At 36.0% G+C, this 20,682-nt stretch overlaps 1 protein-coding gene across 10 annotated transcripts in view; it reads left to right on the top strand.

The window, feature by feature from the left end:
* ZNF438 (zinc finger protein 438) overlaps window positions 1-20,682 on the top strand; it is a 48,986-nt gene that overhangs the window by 756 nt on the left and 27,548 nt on the right. For 5 of the 10 annotated variants that reach the window (XM_032706309.1, XM_032706254.1, XM_032706324.1 and 2 more), the window contains exons 2-3: window positions 1,560-1,641; window positions 2,133-2,190. The exons of 1 other annotated variant lie outside the window; for it this stretch is intronic. The gene's annotated coding sequence lies outside the window, so the exon portion shown is untranslated. Of the gene's footprint in view, window positions 1-1,559; window positions 1,642-2,132; window positions 2,191-2,992; window positions 3,044-20,682 lie in introns of all 10 variants that reach the window. 4 more of the 10 variants (XM_032706316.1, XM_032706259.1, XM_032706298.1 and 1 more) reach the window with 2 other exon arrangements.

Here is a 20,682-nt window from a genome sequence, read left to right as displayed (position 1 = left end):
AGTGCAATTACCAGTTCTGATGTTACAATAAAGACCTGCAGAAGGGCTGTATATTACAGGTTCCTACAAGTCTCGAAAGTTACTTGTCCAGCTCACGTTTTTTTTTTTAGCGGTGGCCATAAAGCGCGTCATTTGTGAGGGGTGGCCGTAGCTTCCTCCAGGTTCTGTGGCAGCGTTTGGCTCCTGTGCAGCCCCAGCGTGAGTCAGAGCTGTGTGCCGAGCTCTCGACTCCGAGACCTGAGCGATGTTTCATAACCTTGCTGCTGCTTCCATAAAAGTACAAATACGATGTGCAGTCCTCTCAGGCTCCTCACGATTTGGGAGGAACTGAGAGCCGAAGGGCTTTTGTCCTGTAGTTGCAGAAACGGATGCACTAAATGAGTGTAGTGTTTGTGTGTAACTAGGGCTGAGGCCTGCCAGCTTATGAATCTATTAGAATTTTTTATATTGCTAATGACATAAGGAACATATCACAGGTTCCAAATGCTCTCATGTGTCTGGCATAGATAGCATAAGGAGGGAAGCACTTGAAAGCAGCATAAGAGAGTTTTGGAAAGACCATGGTAATGTCTGCAGTGTGGCAGATTTGAAATAATATGTAAGATTGGGTTGTTTAAATTATTTTGCCCCGAAGTCATGCTTTATTAAAAGGTTTACCTAGTTCTACGCCTGAATTAAAATTGACATGATAAATCCTGTCCTCAATTCCTTTCTTCTTCTCCAAGTTAACTCTTATCTTGTTGAAACTTTTTAGTGTGTATTGGAGTATCAGTCAACAGTCTAGCCCTTAAATGCTGTGTAGTTAAACTAATTAGTCTTGAATTTGCTTGTACGTATTTATTTGAACCTGTAATATACCATTAAAAGTGATCTTTCCTGTTATTCATTAGTAAGAAGGAAAGAGGAGGATAACATAGGATAAATGCACAGTTCCCTTGGATCACAGTAGTTTCTGTGCAGTTTTTTCTTCCCACAGAACTATTCAGCGACCAAAATACTAAGCTGTTTTTTTGTTTTGTTTTGGGTTTATTTTTATAACCTTATCGTAGCTAGTTATTTTTAGTACTAGTTTAAGTTAATCTTTTTAGAAGCTGTTTTTATACAAAACAAAATATATGTATTTCAGGGATGAGTGTGTATTTTTTTCTGCTTCAGTAGCAAGAAGAATTGGATTCTTTCCAACTTACAGTTTGTCAAAAGTCAGAAAGGAAAAGGAAGGAAAAAAGCTTATGACAATTATATTATACGTTTAAAATATTTTTTGTAATGATCTAATGTTCTTAGCGTTTAATTAAAGATATTCTTGGGTAATGATAACTGGAGGGTCAGAAGAAAACCAGCACTATTGTAGGATTCAAATGTTTTTAGCTTTTGTAATTAAAATGTTTTTCAAAGCATTTCATGAAGGAAAACTGGTTTTCTATGTTTCCTACATCTCATCTGTGAAAATATCAGAATTAGCAATGACAGTGACAGCATACGGTGAGGTATTTCTGACTTTCTCACATGGAACCTTAGATACACGTAATGACTGTCATACATATGTTTTTGATTTACAGGTTCAAGGATTATGTTGTATTAGATGGAAAAAGTGTTCTTCATTGGTGACTTGAGCTGTTTCGAAGAATTGTATGTGCAGAGGTAATACATGATTTATGGAAGTGGTGTAATGTTTTAAATGTCTATGAAACTGGTGATGGTTTTATGTATTTTTTTGCACCTAATGAGGCGATGCTGTCAGGTCAAAGTGAAATGGCCAAATGTTGAATGTAGAGCTTTGATCTGAAGTTGACAGAAAATATTACTGCAGTTAGAATTATAGAAACTTAAGGGTTTTAAAAGTACATGGTAAAATCAGAAATGTGCAAACTTTATCAGTAATTTTGGCAATGTTTATTCAAATATTTATTATTGCAATTTCTAGTATGAAGTACTGTTAATATATGGTGCGCCTCAGAGGATTTCCTGTTTTATTGAAAGTAAATATGTTTTAGTAGAATTCTTGTTTATATACCACTTTCTAAAATGTTTGTCTGTTTTATTTAATATGATTTTCTGTCCTTTGCTAAACACATTTTCTGAGATACTGGAACTTTCTGTTGTTGTTTTCATTTTTTATTTCCTTGAAATAGGAATTAAGATGGATGAAATGTTTCATTGGCTGTAGGAGCACCAGAATGCATAACGTGGGTATGTTGAAAGAATACAGTTAATATCCTTGCAGAGTATTTTAATTTTTGATCCTGTGTCTATCTGAACAAAAAGATGATTTTTGTCGTTGTGCTTGAATTGCTGTTTGTTTGTTCATTTTAAATTGTTTAGCATCATTGAGGGTGTACTCCATTGGGTTTGTACTCCAAAGAAACTTGTTTTCATAGTTTCCATATTAGTGGTTCAGCAGCAGGAAAAGATGTTTTGATCCTCATCCTCATCTGCAGTGAAGTTAAGACATTGTCCCTATTTGCTTGGACTTAGTGCTTCATGTTGTCATTATAATTTGCTTACAGAGATCCAGAACATGCGTTTATTTAAAAAGATTTTTTTTTAAACAAAATTTAAAACATGAACATATATTTTTACAAGACTAACATTGGCAAATAAGAGAACAGTGATGCTCGAGTAATAGTTGAGCCCTTTCTCATGAAGTATATTTGCATGTTCTTGTTATCAAAGTTGAATGAATTTCAGTCTTCTTCACAATGTAACCATTAAAAATAATATATAATATAGATTTAATTTTTTTTTTAATTTTGCAAATAAAAAGTTGTGGGTTTTTTTATTTCGTTCTTTCTTTTGCTGGTGTAACAAAGAGATTCTTACTGTCAGCTTAAAATGGCATTTGAAGAATGCTGTTGTCTTTATGTTGTATTTGCTTTGTGTTACTGTTGGTGTTGTCACCTTTCATGAAAACGAAGAACAGCTGGGTAGAAACCATGCTATTCTTCATGTGATATTTTCTAATTAAATGTGTCTTTGACTTACTATATTATAGTGCTGTATTTGCAGGTATGGGTTGGTCCTTTATAAGCTGATGAAGCATAGTGTAAATAATATTCAAGCATTACTTTTTTTAAAGGACTGATTTCATGGGTATTTATAGCGTAATTAAATGTTGTAGGAAATGTTATCATGATTTGTGTAGCAATATGTTGTAATCTGATAATGCTTTCTAATTAATATCAAGAATGTAATCAAAACACCATAAACCTAACTGTGGTAGAACTGTACCGTGTATTGAACACGTATATGAAAGTGCATAAATTAAGGAGAGGCTATCTTTGGTTTGTCACTTGAGTCTTTTACCGTTTTAGGAAAGAATAATTTCCTCACCTAAACAGCAAACTGTTCCCTTTATTGTTGGCTTTTCTTGTATCTTTTTGAAGGCCATGCAGTACTGAAAACCTTGCCTGAAGGGAGGCTGGCTGGTGTCCTGATACCAGAACAGGCTTAGTAGTGAGCAGTCAGTGTACCTTGAATTGTTGCATAAATGGAAAGGAGAGAATGTAATAAGTAGTTCAGTGCATCTTTCAGAGTTGTAATACCTTGTGGTCACTTTATTTGTGGATAAGTTTTTGAGGGTTTTTGTGTTTTGTTGTTTGTTTTTTTTTACAGAATGCTGAGATTTTTTTTTCATGGCATCATATAAAGATTATAGTGACTTTTAGAGGCTGATATAAGATATGAATTCATGGGTACGTGTTGTGTTGTTTGTCTGTGGCACAGCTCTTTATCGTTTTTCAGAAAATCTAAGCCCAAGATTGTTGGTTTAGAGAAGGTATCATGGTTAATGCCAAGAAGTCATGTGATGAGGTGCTTTAAAGCAGCACTGTCGCAGCCTTGCTGAAGAGCCTCTGCCACAGCAAGTCACTGGGGAGGCGGGAGTGTTCTTTGGCTCACTTGGGTATTTGCCAGGAGGAGCAGGTGCAAAAGGGATGGAAAAAACAGCTTGGAAAATTTGTTTGATAGGTAAGGGAGTTGTGGGGGAAATAAACTACTTCTGTCAGACTTACTAGGAGAATTTTTGCTGTTTGGTTGAGTTTGGGTCGCGGATCAGTCAGAGCAATGTTTCCATACTCAGTCTTCCACATGAAGCATTATGGTACCAGTAAATGAACATTGAAATGTCTGTAGGAAGTATTTAATGGTTTTATGTGACTCAAAAGCAGAAACCAAACAAAAAAAACCGCTTAAGGGTGTGTTTTCTTACTTTTTTGTGCATTATTCAGCTGTTGTAAGGGACAATTGCAAGGGACTCTATCTGTTCTTCTAAGGACTTTTCCCTAGGGCCAACTCTCTGAAAATGTTGCATGGTGATAAATTACAGCTTAGACCGATGTAATTTCTGTTGTACCTGTGCTTCTTTGCCACTTTTCTTCTCTTATATATATGTTTATGGTTATTTTAGATGAACCAGAGAAAATAAGGATGTTCCTTTTACTCATTTTTGTAGTTTTGAGCACACTTCAGTCTTCTGTTGAATGATGCAGAAATTAATTTTGGTGGGTTTTTTGGCCATCCTTGACTGGTTGGCCTCCCCTAAGTGAGGCTGTAGTCTGCCAATTGTTTGTGAGTGCATGTAATTTCAGATTTATATCAGTCTGCCCTTTCAAAGAAGTAGTGCTACATACACCAAAACATGAGCTTCTGGCAGTTCCTGCTCTTGCTCAGCTCAATAAAAGTAGAGCTACTAGTGAAGAAATAAGGTAGATCCATGATTTTAGGAAGCAAGGCTATAAAGTTGAAATATCCAGCATCAACTGCTAATTATATACACTGTCCTAAAGGTAAAACTATATGAACACCCAAGATACTGTAAGAGAATGAGAAATGATCAGTCTATGGAAACCCATTGTGTGTGTAAGCATGACCTGGGTGTGATGAATCAAGAACTAAGAAGTTACCGGCCTACTAGTAAAATGTCCTAAATTAATAATATGGATGTTCACTGGGTTGTATTGCTTTTGTCATCAACAGATTTTGAGGCTTTACTGAAGAAGGAACTTAAATTGGTATTGGATTTAGAAAGAAGGAACTGTTCTGTATTAGAGGACTCAAATGGAGACCACCCAAATGCCTTTGTTGTTATTTTCACAGGTAGTTTGTTCTTTTACCGGAGTGTTTAAGAACAGAGAGTTGAATCAATCACTATACTAAATAGCAATATTAAGTAAACTTTACAATACTGTTTGGCATCAAGAAAAAAAGTCATAAATTTTAGATTCTCTTGTTTTTTTTAGCTTCCAGAGAAAAGTAATGATAGGCTATAGTGATTTCAAATCTTTAAATGCACCATGTTCTTGGAAACCTTTTTCTGTTTTTGCCTGGATATGTACCTCCTAAGGGCCAATATATTATCTGTTATATTTTATGGTATTTCAGTAAGTTAATTCAGAGATGTTATATGTTTTCTGTAGTTCTGGTAGAGTAAGCAGGATGTAGAATGTTCTTGTCTTCCATATATTATGAGTTATCTTTTTTTTACAGTCTTAATTTTTTAAAGGGCAGGTCTGCTGTATTACTTTTCCAACTTGCTCTTGTGCCAGATGTATTTGGTGCCTCATTGAATGCCTAAAGCTGAAAAGTCCTGGTTAGTTACCTTTGCTTAGTGTGTGTTTATGTTCTCCTGTAAACCAGTCATTTTCTTTTTGGGAAGGTATCCTGATTGGTATATGACAATGATTTGCAGACTTTAATGGGTGAGATACAAGGAAGAAAAGCAAAGACTACCTGGCCCCAAATGATGTCTTGACATGTTGCTTTTATAAAGAGAAATTGGGAAAAAGAATTGTTTACCCTTTGAAAGTCAGTGAATATGGAGAAGTATAACACAAATACACAGAATGATGAATGGTTTGAAAGAAGTAATTCAGAAGCTTTTGTTTTGTTGGTTCATGCTATAAGAGTAAGGGGACATTCTGTGAATTTAGGGTGCAAACTGAGAAACTTGAGAAAGGATATATTTCTTAATAAATTGATAAGACTGAGCTCTGCAGGGGATAATTTTATTTTAGGAAAATTGTAATAGAAATTGGATAAGATAGAGTGCAAGAATATTTACACAGGCTCAGGTTACCTTTTCTCCTGAAAGAATATAATCCCTCATCTTTTCTTAGTTGCAAGATTATTTCTGTCATGATTTTTAATAAAGCTCATCTAAAAGCTATGTATTGATGGTGGGAGTAAAGCAATTAAGTCTATCCCTAGTTTGTTTATGGGAGGAAAGGTTATGGTATCTCACTAATTTGTTTTCTCTCATTCCCAGAATTAGGTTATATCTAGATGAGATACCCACTAGGAGCTATGTCTAGTTCCCTTGGTAGTATCCACTGATTTACTTTATTTTTCTGGTAGATGGGGACATTGAAGAAGGGGTTTTGGGGATTAACATCAGGATCCTCGTTAACTTGGAAAGAACTTATGTAGGGCAGTTGCTTTTGTGACTTGCCACTAGTGAGACGCTGTTCTGTTCAGCTTTGATTTTTCTGTTGCCTGGGCTCATGCATTAGGTAGGTGTTCCTGCAGTAATTTAATCCAAGTCAGTACACAAGTTTGTTCTGTACCTAGAGTGATGGAATATTTAGGGAGGGTGAGATGAGCTAACGCTGGCCTTCTGTGTCACCCAGCCAACTCCCAGCAAGTATGTAAAAAGTCATAAAAATAGCAGTGGGGGTATCTTAATTAAATGAGCATGCTTGTCGCTCTGCCAGTCTTTTTTCTTGGCATGGTTCAGGTCCTAGAAACTGTTTGCTTTCAGTCTCTATCAAACTCAATTATAAAACTCTGTGATAAAAGCATCAAAAGCGGTGTTCAGCAGGAAAAGACTGCAGAATTGGCTTTTGCTCATTCCCACTGAAATGCCCTTTTCTCTCTGTATAATAGAGGCTGCAGTTTTTACTTTTGGTGTGTTTAGCAGCAGATTGACTTAAATTTGTTGTATTTGGCTCTAGAGCAGCAAAGAGCAGATGTCAGGGAGGTGCTGTGACAGGAATAAAAAAGTTCAGAAAGCTTGTGGGAATTTGAGGGTGAGGGGGAAGTCTTCCTCCTATTTTTTCCATGCTAGAATCCATATTATAACATTTAGAACTGGCATTCAGTTCAAAACTTGCTCTGCTGTAAGGGTTGCTGCATTGACGCAGACATTCTTTCCCACAGCTCAAATTATGGAAACAGAGTTTATTTATAAAATAAAATATGCCTGTGAAATTATAATTGATACCTTAATTATGGAGAACTTGCCTGAAAGATGGTAACTTAGCGATCTGTGGGACATTTTCCTGGCTTAGAATAGCCATGATTTACACTGAAACGTTTTCTCTGTATGAATCTTAGAAATGGAATTCCCCTGTCAGGGCAGACAAACTTCAGTAACTGAGAGGTACTCTGTCAGGGATGATAAGCCTAAAATAGTGGTCAACTTTTAAACATTATTTAGGCTTGGCACATCTGAAAAGTAAGCTTTGCTGCTTGGGGATTGTCACTATTTGAAAAATATGCATTTAAAAACCACCACTACATTATGCCAGTCTCTACATAAGCAGGTGGATGCCAGATGTATGTGGGATCTTGGAAAGTTTGTTGCTTTGGATTATTTCTTTTCACTTCTGTAATGAGCAGAATGCTCCAAAAGTCAGTGGAGGCTTTTTTTTAAAAAAAAATCTTCTTTGCTTTGATTAAAGGGCCATTTCTGAAACACCTGGTGTTAGTTAGTAGAATGATTATTTGTTTGTTTATCTTTCTCACATCTTTTCTTTTCATTCATCATCTACTTGCACTACGAGAGTATATATTGCCACAGTATAGTTTATAGAAACATAAATATGATGTAATTTACATCATATTTACATTTATGGAATTTTGATTGCAGGTTGCTGTATTTGAAAATTGTGCCAGTTCTCTGTTGTCTTACATGTAGAAAGATGTACTTAATATTTTCTGGAGGAATTTTTTTTCCTATGATGAAAAAGTTTTACTTACAATAATTACAAGTACAATAATCTGCAGGGGAGGACAGTAATAAATCTGCTTTTCCTTGAGAAGATTGTCATTAATCTTGTATTAGTGTTTTAGTAAACCATGTTGATTCCTACTTTGGGTCTTGTATTTTAGTGGTGAATCTACACTTTTGTCTAACTCCAGTAGTAGCTTTTATCATTTTCTGGGGAGATGGGATTTGAAATAGAAGGAATGTATGCTATTGTGCACTTCCTAAGAATGTAAAGTCTGGCTTTTTTTAAAAGAAGCAATTAGTATAATGGTGTGAATTGACAAAAGCATCATGTGTGTAAGGTATGTAATGTACGTGCTCTGTTCTCCTCTTACAAAGTAGGAGTGGAGTGTGCTATTTGGATTTGAGAACAAATCTTCCATCTCTTGTGCCGATGAACAGTGTAAAGGCACTGCTGAAAGAAAACAGGACAAACTATCTTCCCTGTTGGCTGTAGCATGTTGAGTTCTTGGTTTGGTAGCTAATTTCAGTGACTTTAAACTGACAAGACTGGAAATAATTGTGGCCAGAGCTGCTCCCAAGAGGATTGAGTGAAACCTTTTTGATTTCCTAAATGTAAAGGAAGCCAGGTTTGATCGATAGTTGCTGGGAGGGTTATTTAAACGATGAGTTAGTCCGGTCCAGTGCAGGATTTTCTACCTCTGACCAGTTTAGGGCATCTTCTTCTGCTTAAGATGAGATGCTGAAACTGTGAGAGTTTGATGTGTTTGATTAGCATCATTTATGTTTTGTCATATACTTAATTTCTTGTAGGTATTTTTCACCTGGCTCTCAAATTAATTTGTTTACTGCAGTGTTGAAAAGACTTCCTGACCACATAAAAAAGTATTAGAAAAATGGTTAAGTTATTAATTTTGTAATTAAAGACTCTATTCTAGATCATTTAAGTAATTTGTGAGATTTCTTTTACATGGTGAGGTTTTTCTTAAAAGAAGCTAACTGTAGAGTCCATTTAGGCTAGATAAAGGTAATACTAGTTTTATTTTTTTTGTCGTGATTTCATGCAAGTATTAAACCTCTATTTATGTACTAGCATGCTCTGAAGATATCTGTGTATTGTGAGGAGAGCTGGTGGAAGATATTATTAAGATATAATTGATCTAATGCACTAAGGTGTAATTGATCTAATGCACTGTAAAAGTTTTGAAACTTTTTTGAAGGTGTTTCTGCATCTAAAAATCTTCAAATACTTGTATATAATGTCAATGTTCATTGGAAAGTAAAATTTCTTTTCAATTTAGAGACAAAAAACCTTTTCCATGCTCAAGATTAAAGTAGAGCAAACTTATTTTCCTTTTTCAATTGTAAAATTTATCTACACTTAGAGAAACACAGATACCTTTGAAAGATTTAACCAAGTAGCTTTTGGGAAGCAGAAACACTCCTTAGACTAAGAATAATGCTAACTACATTGATGGAAACTCCTGACTATAGAATTGGTTTGTTCTGCATAAGTCTCTTTCTGTTCCAGGAAGCTGTTTGTTTCAGAAAAAAGCAAGAAGATGAAGAACTACAAAATATTGATTACAAAAGTTGTGGAATAATGGGCTTTAATTGGACCACCAAAAATGCAAGCCAAGGAAATAGAATAATGTCTTGATGGTAGTATCTAGAAATTAGCAAAACATCTTTACCCTAGAAAACAAAAAGTAAAAAAAGAAGTATAATTTGTGTAGTAGACTGTACCTACACACTATTGCAACTGTCCTGTTTAATCAGGGAATAGGACAGGCTGAGTATCCTGGTGTTATTTAACCCCGGGGGATTTTGAGGATGGGAGATATAATAATCTTGGACAGTGTAAGCCTTTTTTTGTCTAAGTGGAATTATGTTTTAAAGTGTGTGCTGTTCAATAATGGAAACAATTTACTTGAATCATCTCTTTATAACGTTTCATATGTGAAACACTGGAAAGACCATTTCCAAAATGTTTATTAATGATGGGAAGGTAATAGATAAACTTATTTTTATAAGTTAGTACTGGTTGACAGAGAATAACTGTACTTGCTTTCTTGGAGGATATTTACAAAGAAGAGTTTCAGGTTTTCTTTGGTGACCTCTCTTTCCAATACTTGCCTGTGATTCAGGCAAGTTACCTGAAATTCAGTGTTTGGCAATTATCTTTAGAAAGCTGCTCTGTACTGGAAAGGAGAAAATGTTTAGTGTATTTCCTTGCAGTGAGGAAGACACTGAGTGGGAATATTAACACACATGCTAAGTTGACTGACTATAGATGTCCCCAAAAGAGGAAGTTTTAAATTTCTGTTGAATTCTAGTCATATTACAAATAACTGTACTTAGAAGCTTACTAATTTTCAAAGCTAGTATCTTTGGAATTTACTTTTTCATTATAAAAATGAAAAGGCTAGAATATGACTTTTTTACTTTCGATTTTTTAAAGTTATTATATTTCTTTCTGGAAATAAGGTGAATGCTAGTAACCTCTCAGTTAAGAAACCTTACTCGTACTGGTATGCTAGAATCATAGAATATCCTGATCCCACAGGGATCGCTGAGTTCAAATCCTACTAATTTTCAGATGTGAAGTCTAAAGAGGTTTTGTAAAGAGCAGATGTGGTCAGGTGGAAAGTGTTGTTGATTTGCAAAGGAATCCTGTGTTAGCTGTGCATGCTGTTGTGAGCCACAGTGCTGCTTCAGAGTCCGGCAGATGAATCAGGTACTAATTCATGTATTGAATGGAATGCTCAGTTTCTGACATGTTACCTACACTTGGGAGGTACAGGAAACACTTCCTGGTTACTGTTACCACCAATTCGTCTGCATGGGCATAGTTCTTGTAGCCATCTCTTGGCTTCTAACAAACTTGAGGCAGTTCACCTTGCTGAAAAAAGGCTGTGGTTTTAAGCACATTGAACTGAAAAAGCCAAAGCACATTGAACTGAAAAAGCCATAGCAGTATCACTGGAGTATTTATGCTTTACGTGTACAAGTCCTTTGAAGACAGAATATCTTGGAGCAATAATGAAATATTTTTCTAACCAATCAACAAACACTGTTATATGCTCTGGGTGGATTTGTATTGCATTTATAGCCATCAAAAATTTAGTGGCTTATCTACTATTGTAGGGTTTTTTGGCTGACATCTTGTATGGATATTGTACTGCTGAATCTTTAATCTGCTGTGGAGACAGACAAATTTAGGAGAAGTGACTTTAATCTCTGAAGAACTTGTATTGACTGGGAGAGTTAGTTCAGTTTGTTTTTGCAAGTCACCAACCCTTAGAAGTGGGATTAAGTTTAGTGCAGGAGAAAATGGAACCTTCTCATTGTCTCCAGAACAAGGTCATGGTGCATGTCTCTTTTCAGCCTCCATCTCAGTAAAATAATAGAAACTATAATTGCTTAGTTTCAGTTTTATCTCCTGAAGAATGGGAGTTACAGTTACTTGTGCAGGCCATAATAAAAGCAATGTCTTTTTGGCCTTCTTGGTTGTTACTTCTTTACCACACCATAACTGCCCTGTTTGCATGCCCATACTTGAAATTCTCATGTCCTGATTTTGTATTTTCTTTTTTTCTCCCTCAGTTTTATTTATTTAGAGAGTCCAGTGAGCAGGTAGCTGAGTAGACTTCAGTCATGCAGGAGCTGGTTGTGCATGCGGCTTTAATGATGGCAAAGGCTCACCCACCTTAGATGTGAAGGCAAGAAAAAGGAAACAAAACAGAATCCAACAGAAGAGTTGAGAAAAGGAAGACTTTGCTAGTAAAGGAAAGTAGAGGGGAACACCTGAGTGACAAGGTGAAAGAAAAGAAGCTAAAGCGCTAGTATGGTCTGCTGGTTTTGGCAATGCAATATGTGATGATGCTGTTCTGATTTGTAATTTAAGAACAACTAAAGAAGCATGATGCTTAAATAAGATAATTTACTGATTTTTAATTGTAAAAGTATCTTTCTATCTCGTTTTTCGGTAGATCAGATATACACCAACTTTTTAGGGGAGCTTATTTTTGTTTAATGAGAGTATATTCATGGTATTTTTCATCAATAAATTAATAAAAACACTAGTGCTTGATTTCTTTATTGCTCATCTCTTGTCTGATTGGGGTTATGTGCAGCATTATGTCTTGGTCGATATAAAGGAATGCAGTTTTCCTTAGTGAGGAGCTTAAGAAAAGTCTCATATATTACTAAAATGGTTCCCAGTTCTGTGTGAAGAGCATGTGTATATGATCACTGTTCACTTTGCAAAATGACACTTGAAGGCTTTTGAAGTAGATTGAAGTCCAGTCAGATTACTCAAATTCCTCCATGTCCCTAGAGAACAGAAATTGCTTCACCAACAAATACATAGGGTAGCTTGAGCCCATTCTGCTGAGCTATGGGGTTTATTTCAGAATTTGGGACATTCATTTTCATGGAATAGGTAACTGAGAGAGTTAGCATTCTTGCTTGAATAATGCACTATATATTTTGGAAGGATGTTTCCCGTGACTAAATAAGAACAAGATGTTTGACCATCTTCTGGAGAGGAGACTGTTTGGTCAGCATAAAGTTAAAAAGTCTGGAAGAGACAACTGACCATTCTTGGGTGGTGTTTGCAACTTTCTCATGTTTCTTCTGGGCTTTAATTATACTGCATATACATGGCAAGAAGAAAGACCAGGGGTTTTGTTCTTTTTGTGGAGGTGTAGCTTTATCACATCGTTGGGAATTTATAACCTAGTAATATATAGTGCTTTCTCCATTCCTTGCGTTTTGCAATTGGTTTGTACAGCCTCATAGTTTAGCAGCTGAGAGCTCACTTTTTCGTGATTTTTTTTGGCATGAAAGGGTTACTGTTCACATTTCCTGTGTAATTCCTTCTGATCTTGCTGGGCTGTAATTACTTTCTTGATGTTAAACATTCCCAGGCTCCTATAACCTTCTAGCTTGCTTGCACTGGCCAAGTTTGTCCCAGGTGATCATGTGGGCGAACCTCCTGTTTTTAAGGATAAAAATCTCTCCTTCCTGTGTAAGATAGGCTACATACTCATTCCTTTGCTGTGCAATCCCAAGAGAAATCTTTTAAAAAATAATAATAAGGTAACACATCACTCTTTTAGAGTCAGATTTAGCAGCCAAAATAGATGACAAATCAAGTGTGTGGGTTTAGAATTTGCTGAATCTTGGTTGAATGACTATGAGTTCACATGAAAGATTATTTTTTCTTAATACATTTGGAAAATAGGTTAAGATATAAAAAAGACAGATTTTGACTGTAGCTTCTTACTTTTGACCATATAATTGGCAAATCTTTTTAAGCTTGTTTGAATGTGGAACTACTTAGCTGAGCCTTCAGGATTCTTTTTTCTTTTAAATATCTAAAAAAAAAAAAAAGAGAAAGACAGGATCTTACTCAAGTCTGTCTTTCCCACATAGTTCAATTATCCTGTATTTCTTCTGATTTTCAGTTTTGGGATATAAACAGTAACCCCAAGGTATTATTTTGTTTTTAAATAGAAGTGACTGTATACTACTGAAAAATGTTGACTTCAGAGGTGTGGGAACTGAAGTGTTCTGTTCTGCAAGGGCACTGAAAGGTCCTGTGTGTTACCACTCAGCTGCTCTTCAGCTTTCATGTGGAGGAGACACCTGTAAGAATGCGAGTGAAGTTTGTTTTCCATGACCTTTATGCCGTTTTCTCACAGTGCCAAAAAAGATGCAAGATTGTGGTGGCAGGGTTTTTTTAGGGTGTGAGGAGTTGTAATGTGCTGATACGTTGATATTGGTGGGTGTATTTTTGGTACTACCTATGTCAGAAGAAGTAGTTGGAGAGGTTCTGTGTACTGTTAATTCAAGAAGCAGCCCAAATTTTGATTTGGGCTTCATTCAAGAGTGATCTCATTATCCTTTTACAGATAATTGTTTTGGTCATAATCCTAGTCTTATTACCTTGTGCATTTAATTGGCTGCTTTGTGAAATTCTCAGGCTGCAAGTAATTCTATTTTGTTCAGCTGTATTACTGAACTTGCAGCACTGATACTCAGAAAAAGTCTTCCCAGTAACTGATTGACTGAAGCCTTGTGAATGCGTAACTTTGAGCTCAGGATGCTTATACACTTATACCTGGAAGAAAACAGATTGCAGGTAATAAACTGTAGCAGTTTGAGCCTTTTCTTAGTTTAATTGTCATGCATACCGATTCCTGTGCTTCACTATATAAATAGAAGTTAGAGCAGTTGGTGTGGCTGTTGTTAACTGTGCTGCTATGCTAGTGAAGGGTAGGAAGAATATATTTTAATGAAAATGTCTTTTTAATCTTTTCAGGAAGTATTCTCAAATTTGATGGCTTAGTTATAATAGGAATGCAGTCAGTATGCTGCCCAGTTCTTAATTGCATACTCCATCATGTAATTGGGAACATGACTGTCAGATATGCCTATTTTTGTTTTTGAATCCAGGTGTTCTTAGTGGAATATTATTCAACATGCAAAAGTCCAGTCCTGGCATAAAGTATCATGTGAAAAAAACCATGAAGCGCCAAGTGAGTATAACTGGACAGAAGAAGATACTGCTGATAATTTGAATAATCATTTTTTGTGACCTGCATGTGATCTCTGAGTATCTGAGATTTTGTAGGAAACTTCATATGAAGAGAGTTTACCTGAGCACATCCACTTGGGTATGTGTTGAATGTATTGCAAGCATGATAGGCTTCCTGTGCAACAAATTGCAGCAGGGTGGTGCTTTGGTTAAAGCTTTTTTTTAAAACCACTTATTTTTGACTTTTTATTAATGAAATACTGATGAATTTAGACTTAGTTGAGAGGAAAACTGTATTGAAGCCTGTTTTCGATCTAATAGGATTTATAGATCATCTTGACTTTTTCTTTACCTGTTTAATTTTGCTTCTGCTCAAATGAAGACAGAGAAGAATTACATGTTATATTGTAATTAAAGGTAACCTGTTTTGAATTTACTTCATAAAGTACTTAGAATGTAACTGACCAGACTTTCCATTATAAATTTCACCTTTGCAGTGGGAAGTACTCTGAGTGGTAATGAACTTTCTTTTGTGAAAAATCTGTGGTTTCAGGGTCTATGCGAACTACCTGTTGCTTTTTGTGTAGAAATCATGTTACAGGATGTAAGCTGGTTCTGTTGATCTTGTGTGTGTGCAAGTTGATCTTCCAATGGCTTAACTTAGAACTCTTTTGGACTTAGATGTCTCTATTATACTAAAGGCAAGGTGAATGCATGTAGCTGTGAAGCAGGGAAGAATTGGACCTAACCTTAATGCAGCGAAAGAAACTGTTCACTTTTAACAAACTGCTATAGAAATAAGGAATAATTTGAATTAGGTGAGCTTTTAAGCTTTCAGATAATGTAGTCAACTGTATTTTTATATTCAGAGTTGTATAAGTTCTCTTTTAGAGAAGACGTGTAAATTACTGTTGTGACAAAATGCACAAATATGTCTAGGTTTGATACTAATTAGTTCATTTCACTTATCTAAGGAAAGATTAAGTGCCTCAGTTTAAAACTGGCTATAAGAAGTAATATGTAAACAAATTTAACACTCATCCAGTGTAATAGCACATTTTGTAGAACTACGGGCACTTTGTTCTTAAATGCGGTGGTTTCTCACTTTCAGTGTTCACTAGCTGTTTAGTCACAGAGTGCCTCTTGACTAGATTTTTAAGTACAGTTTTTATCTCCATGAGCCCATGGCTTTTTTGAGTTACTTGAACTGTATATAGCAGAGTCTTAAGTACTGCTAAAATGTTGATTAGCACTCTGTTGTTGTTATGTTGTTTACCACTGATGCACAAAAAGAGTCACAGAATCACAGAATATCCTGAGTTGGAAGGGACACACAAGGATCATTGAAGTCCAAATCCTGATCCTGCACAGGGCAACCCCAGGAATCACACCATGAGCCCGAGAGCATTGTCCAAGCACTTCTTGAGCTCTGTCAGGCTTGGTGCTGTGACCCCTTCCCCAGGGAGCCTGTTCCAGTGACCAACCACCCTCTGGGTGAAGAACCTTTTTCTGATATCCAACCTAAACCTCCCCTGGCACAGCTTCAGGCCATTCCCTCGGGTCCTGTCACTGATCACCACATAGAAGAGATCAGTGCCTTCCCTCCACTTCCCCTTGTGAGGAAGCTCTAGATTTCAATGAGGTCTCCCTTTGATCTTCTCCAGGCTGAAAAGAGAAATAGAACAGTTCAGACTGTATGGTTGCTACTTGAGACAAAAATTCCTCTTCTGCTACACTGCCCACTCAGAATTTCTTGGTTTGAGCAGTGCTTGTAAGGATAAATAACAGGTATTCTGGGTAAAACTACCATCTTTCATTTAAAAACTGAAATGGGCATGATTTCTGTATCTTAAAATTAGATAATAGTCAACTGACAAAAGTAACTGTGTGTTAAAGGCTTGGCACTGGAACCAGTAATTTCAGATTAGGTGAGAATCCCTACCACATTAATAGGTTAGTTAGTGAGCTGTTGTCTTGAACCTGGTGATCTGCACAAACTCATTTGAGTTCTGAATCATACCCATTGAGAAAAAGAATTCTGTTGTTTTTTTTCTGAAATAACTGAAACTGGTGTATGTGTTTTTATTAGTAAGTGGATTTCAGGTGGTATTGTTTTGTTGTAGAATAGGAAACATGATGATTGGGGTAGCAGGGTGATAATTTTCCCAAGTATACCTAATGCTTAACAGTTCTATTTTTTTGTTTCTAGATGGTTAACATATTTTTGAAAGTATCTCTTTTCGAAGTTCACTAAGCATGCATCCAGCTTGTATTTATTCACTGGACTTTTACTAAATAAAATAGACGGTGAGTTTTTTAAGGGAGAAAAACTGAACACCCCTGCTCTCTGCAGTTTATTGGTGTTTACAGTAGTGCAAGCAAGGTCCGAGGTGTCTGTTGCTTCTGATCATTTAAAGAAAGCATGCATCTTCAGTGATGGGAATAGCTTGTTTGCAGCTCTTACTGGCTAGTTAAAACATTTTCTGTGATCCACAGATAAATACAGGAACAAAAGATACCGATAGCCTTTGCTAATGTTAAATTTCACTGCCCATTTTACCACATTCAGAGACTATTATTCAGCAAATGAAGAAAAGATTAAATGTAGTGATAGAGGCATTGGCATTTTTTTTCTGTGCCAAGAGAAGATGAAGTATCATGACATTTTTAACATTTGAGATGCAGTATCCCCCAGAATTTTTGAAAGTTCTGTCTATATTTTTAGGGCTTTTTAATTGTATGGTTTTAGATGAACAGTCGTGAAAGCAGAGAACCTTATAAGGTATTTAACAGTTTGAAACATGTTAGGAAGCAGAATACGCTGTATCCTTACTATACCTGTGTTTCTGCTGTATAGAAAGAGTTCTATTCTTGTCATCTGGTCTGATGCCTGAAACAGTTCTATGCTGTCTATGTGATCTGCTAAATGTATATATGTTGCCTAAATTTGTTACTTACTGGAGGTTTCTTTTAAAAATCCTGTCTGAAACTTTGCATTGCAAAACCTTAAAGCTTAATTCTTCCATCTGTATAAAATGAATTTGGTTTCCAGTCTGTGGATTTTCATGACCTTTAAATGCTATAGGTGTTGCAGCTATTGCAGTGGGCAGCTTTGCAAATACTTTCAAATTATATATGTATGTAGCCAGAAATATTGAAAAAATGAGTTACCTATTTGTCTTTAAAGAATAACTGGCATCATTGGAAAAGCTTTTTTTATTTTTCAGATTAATCAAAGGACTGTGGGTTGGAAGGGAACTCTCTGTCATCACCATTTCATGTTTCTTTTTTAAGGTTAATTCAGTTCCGACTTGTATCGTGGTCATTGACATTTACATGCTATAGGTCATGAGGCCTGCGTGCAGCAAGTGAATCCACACAGATCAGAAATACCTTAGAAGGAAAGTGCAGAATGTCTTTGGCAGTTATCACCATTATTTTTCCTCTCCACTCCTCTCTGTCAGTGCTCTATAAAAAAGTGGTAGAGCTGGATGGATGAATGTTTGATACAAAAGATGATGCAGGTTGTTGGCATGCACCCAGCACACATCTCAAAACAGCAAAGTTTACAGCACAGATCTTACGTTATTTCACTATTAGTGAAAGGTGAATGGACTTTACAGAGAGAAAGTGAATATGGTAGAAATAATATGAAGGGTTTTCTGCTTTGCTGCAAGGGAAGCATTGATTTTTATTTTTACAGAAACGCATTTGGTAATGTTCTTTCCATATTAAAAGTCTTATCTAAATCTTTCAGGGTACTGTGTTCTTTGTCCAGGCTTATGTATTTCTGCTATTTAGCACTAGTTTTTGAGATAAAGCAAAATGATAAATTTAAAAAAAACCCAAATCACAGCTGTGTAATGAAAATGACAGCAGACTCAAATAACTTATATGTTAAAACATGTTTAATGAGTGTTTACTAGAGGACCTCTGTGAAAACTAGCTTCTCATCAAAACTGTATAGACTTTTCTGTGGTCTTGTACATTAAACATTCTATACTGCCTCCTTGAACAGTTCTCACCATTCAGAAGATGAGTATTACTGTGCCAGGGTTTTTTATCTGAAAAAAATATATTAGAGGCTTTTTGTAAATGTAATTCAGATCCTAGAAACATGAGTAGTTTCTTAAAGCTCCTTTTGTATTCAATAAAGGAAAATTATGAGAATTCAGCCTGTTGCAGGTATTGGAAGCTTGTGCTGATAAATGAATTGGCCACTGATCAGTTTCTGAAGCTTCTAAAATACTTCTTCATATATATATACACACACACACATGTGTATATATATACACGTATGTATACATATACATACGTACTTACATACATGACAGTTTTCTGTCAAATAAAAGCCACATTATTCTGCTGAATTCTGTACAGGTTTTTCTTTCTGATGCATGTAGAATAAATAGTGCAGATGTGTTAGGAACTGCAAGCTAACTTCTTGTGTTGAGAGCCAAGAACAAATTTTGCATGCATGTATCTACTACTTTAAAAGAAGAGCAAACTTAAAAAGCAAAGAGTACTTGAGCATAAAAATGTGACTGACTTGATAACTGCTTACTCATTTAGTTACTCCCAGAGCAATTCTTCTCTTAGGAAACATGATTTGTTTGGTTAAAACAAGGTAAGAAGGGGAGTGAAGTTAGCAATACAGTTTTAAAGAATGAGGAGCTGATGATGGCAAGCACTATATGGCTTGGAGACAGGTGGTTAAGGAGGTAAAGTTATTAATAAAAATCTGTGGGCAGTAGAGTACAATGGAACTCTTTAAATATAGAGGGTGTTCTTGAAGGATACAAAAGCTCAGTAATGATAGAAGTCCAATAACAGGCAAGGATGATAAATTTCTGCTGTGCAGAAAAAGGCATAAATATTCAATAAATATTATGTTCTGTATTCAGAAAGAGGCTGGATGATGCTTTTACATCTCACCACCTCCATCATTAGTGATGGGAAAAATGTATTATCACTGTACCAGCAACTATTAATGTTAAATGTTTTTAAATCTGCTGCACTGACACCTACAGATACTAAAAAAGAAAAAAAGCTTAGAAGCCATATGAATTATTCATTTTGAGTTTTAACAAATTGTGGAACAGTGGAGAAATGCTGGAAGGCTGGAGGAGAAGGGGAACTAATGTGCCCAAATTTAGAAAGTATAATATGTGCACCTTGAAAAGTCCAGTAGTATTACGCCGCCAGTGAAGATTTAAAGGAGAATTGCATAATTAATGCTGATCAGGATGGGCAAGCTAGACCCTACCTTGTACAGCTGCATGGGGTTACTCCTTTCTGTGAACCAAGATTAGGCTGACTGGCCTGTAGTTTCCCAAATTCTCTTTCTTGCCTTTCTTGAGGATGGGTGTGCTATGTGCCAGTTTCCAGTCTTTGGTAATCTCCCTTGATGCCATGACTTTAAAAAGATTATAAAGTGCATCCTTGTAGTGACACTGACCAGCTCTCTGAGCCGTCAGGGATACATCCTTCTGATCCTATGGATTTGTATAACTGCATCTTTATCTACTGTTGGTAATATTATATTTTTTGATTCTATTTTAGTACTTCAACCTTTTCCATGGCTTCTTTCCCCTTCTTTGCTAAGCATTTGGCCCACTTTTTCCTTAGCCTTTCTTTTGTTGCCAGTGTACTTGCAGAACTGTTGTCACCTTTCCTGTCCCTTGTTATTTACAACTCCAGATGACCTTTGCCTTTCTTATTTCTCTCTGTGCATACTTCAGCAGTGTCTTAAATAATTAAAACTCTACTGAAATCTAGAGACACAGAACACTACTAGCAAAGTTTGGATTTGACCCTAGTGTAGGAATTAGTGCCCCTATTCAAAAAATAGATGTTTGGTTATTTCATTACCCTAAGTGAGCAGCACTTTAACGTTAGGATTTGAAGGCTTGACATGACTCAAGCAGTGTAGGTGTCCCACAGCATGGTTTTTATGGGCAATTAATGAAAAGGTGTGTCAAACCTAAAAAACTTAGTTGCTCTAAAAGCTTGGTCATGCTTAATTGTTTTTCTCTTGAAGTACTAATTCAGTTTGGTCTTGCTTAGTTTGAGATTTAACTGAATGCATTAGGAATACAAATATCCGTAGGAACAGAAGACAAAGCTGGAGGCCCATAGAGAAAGAAGAATGTTCCCAGGGTTAGCATAGTATGCACGCCACAGCTGGTTGCTG

Source organism: Chiroxiphia lanceolata, chromosome 1, assembly GCF_009829145.1.
Source record: "Chiroxiphia lanceolata isolate bChiLan1 chromosome 1, bChiLan1.pri, whole genome shotgun sequence".
In the NCBI taxonomy this organism is placed as follows: Eukaryota; Metazoa; Chordata; class Aves; order Passeriformes; family Pipridae; genus Chiroxiphia; species Chiroxiphia lanceolata.
The sequence above is the reverse complement of the archived record's forward strand: the minus strand, read 5'-3'. Positions and strand labels throughout refer to the sequence as shown.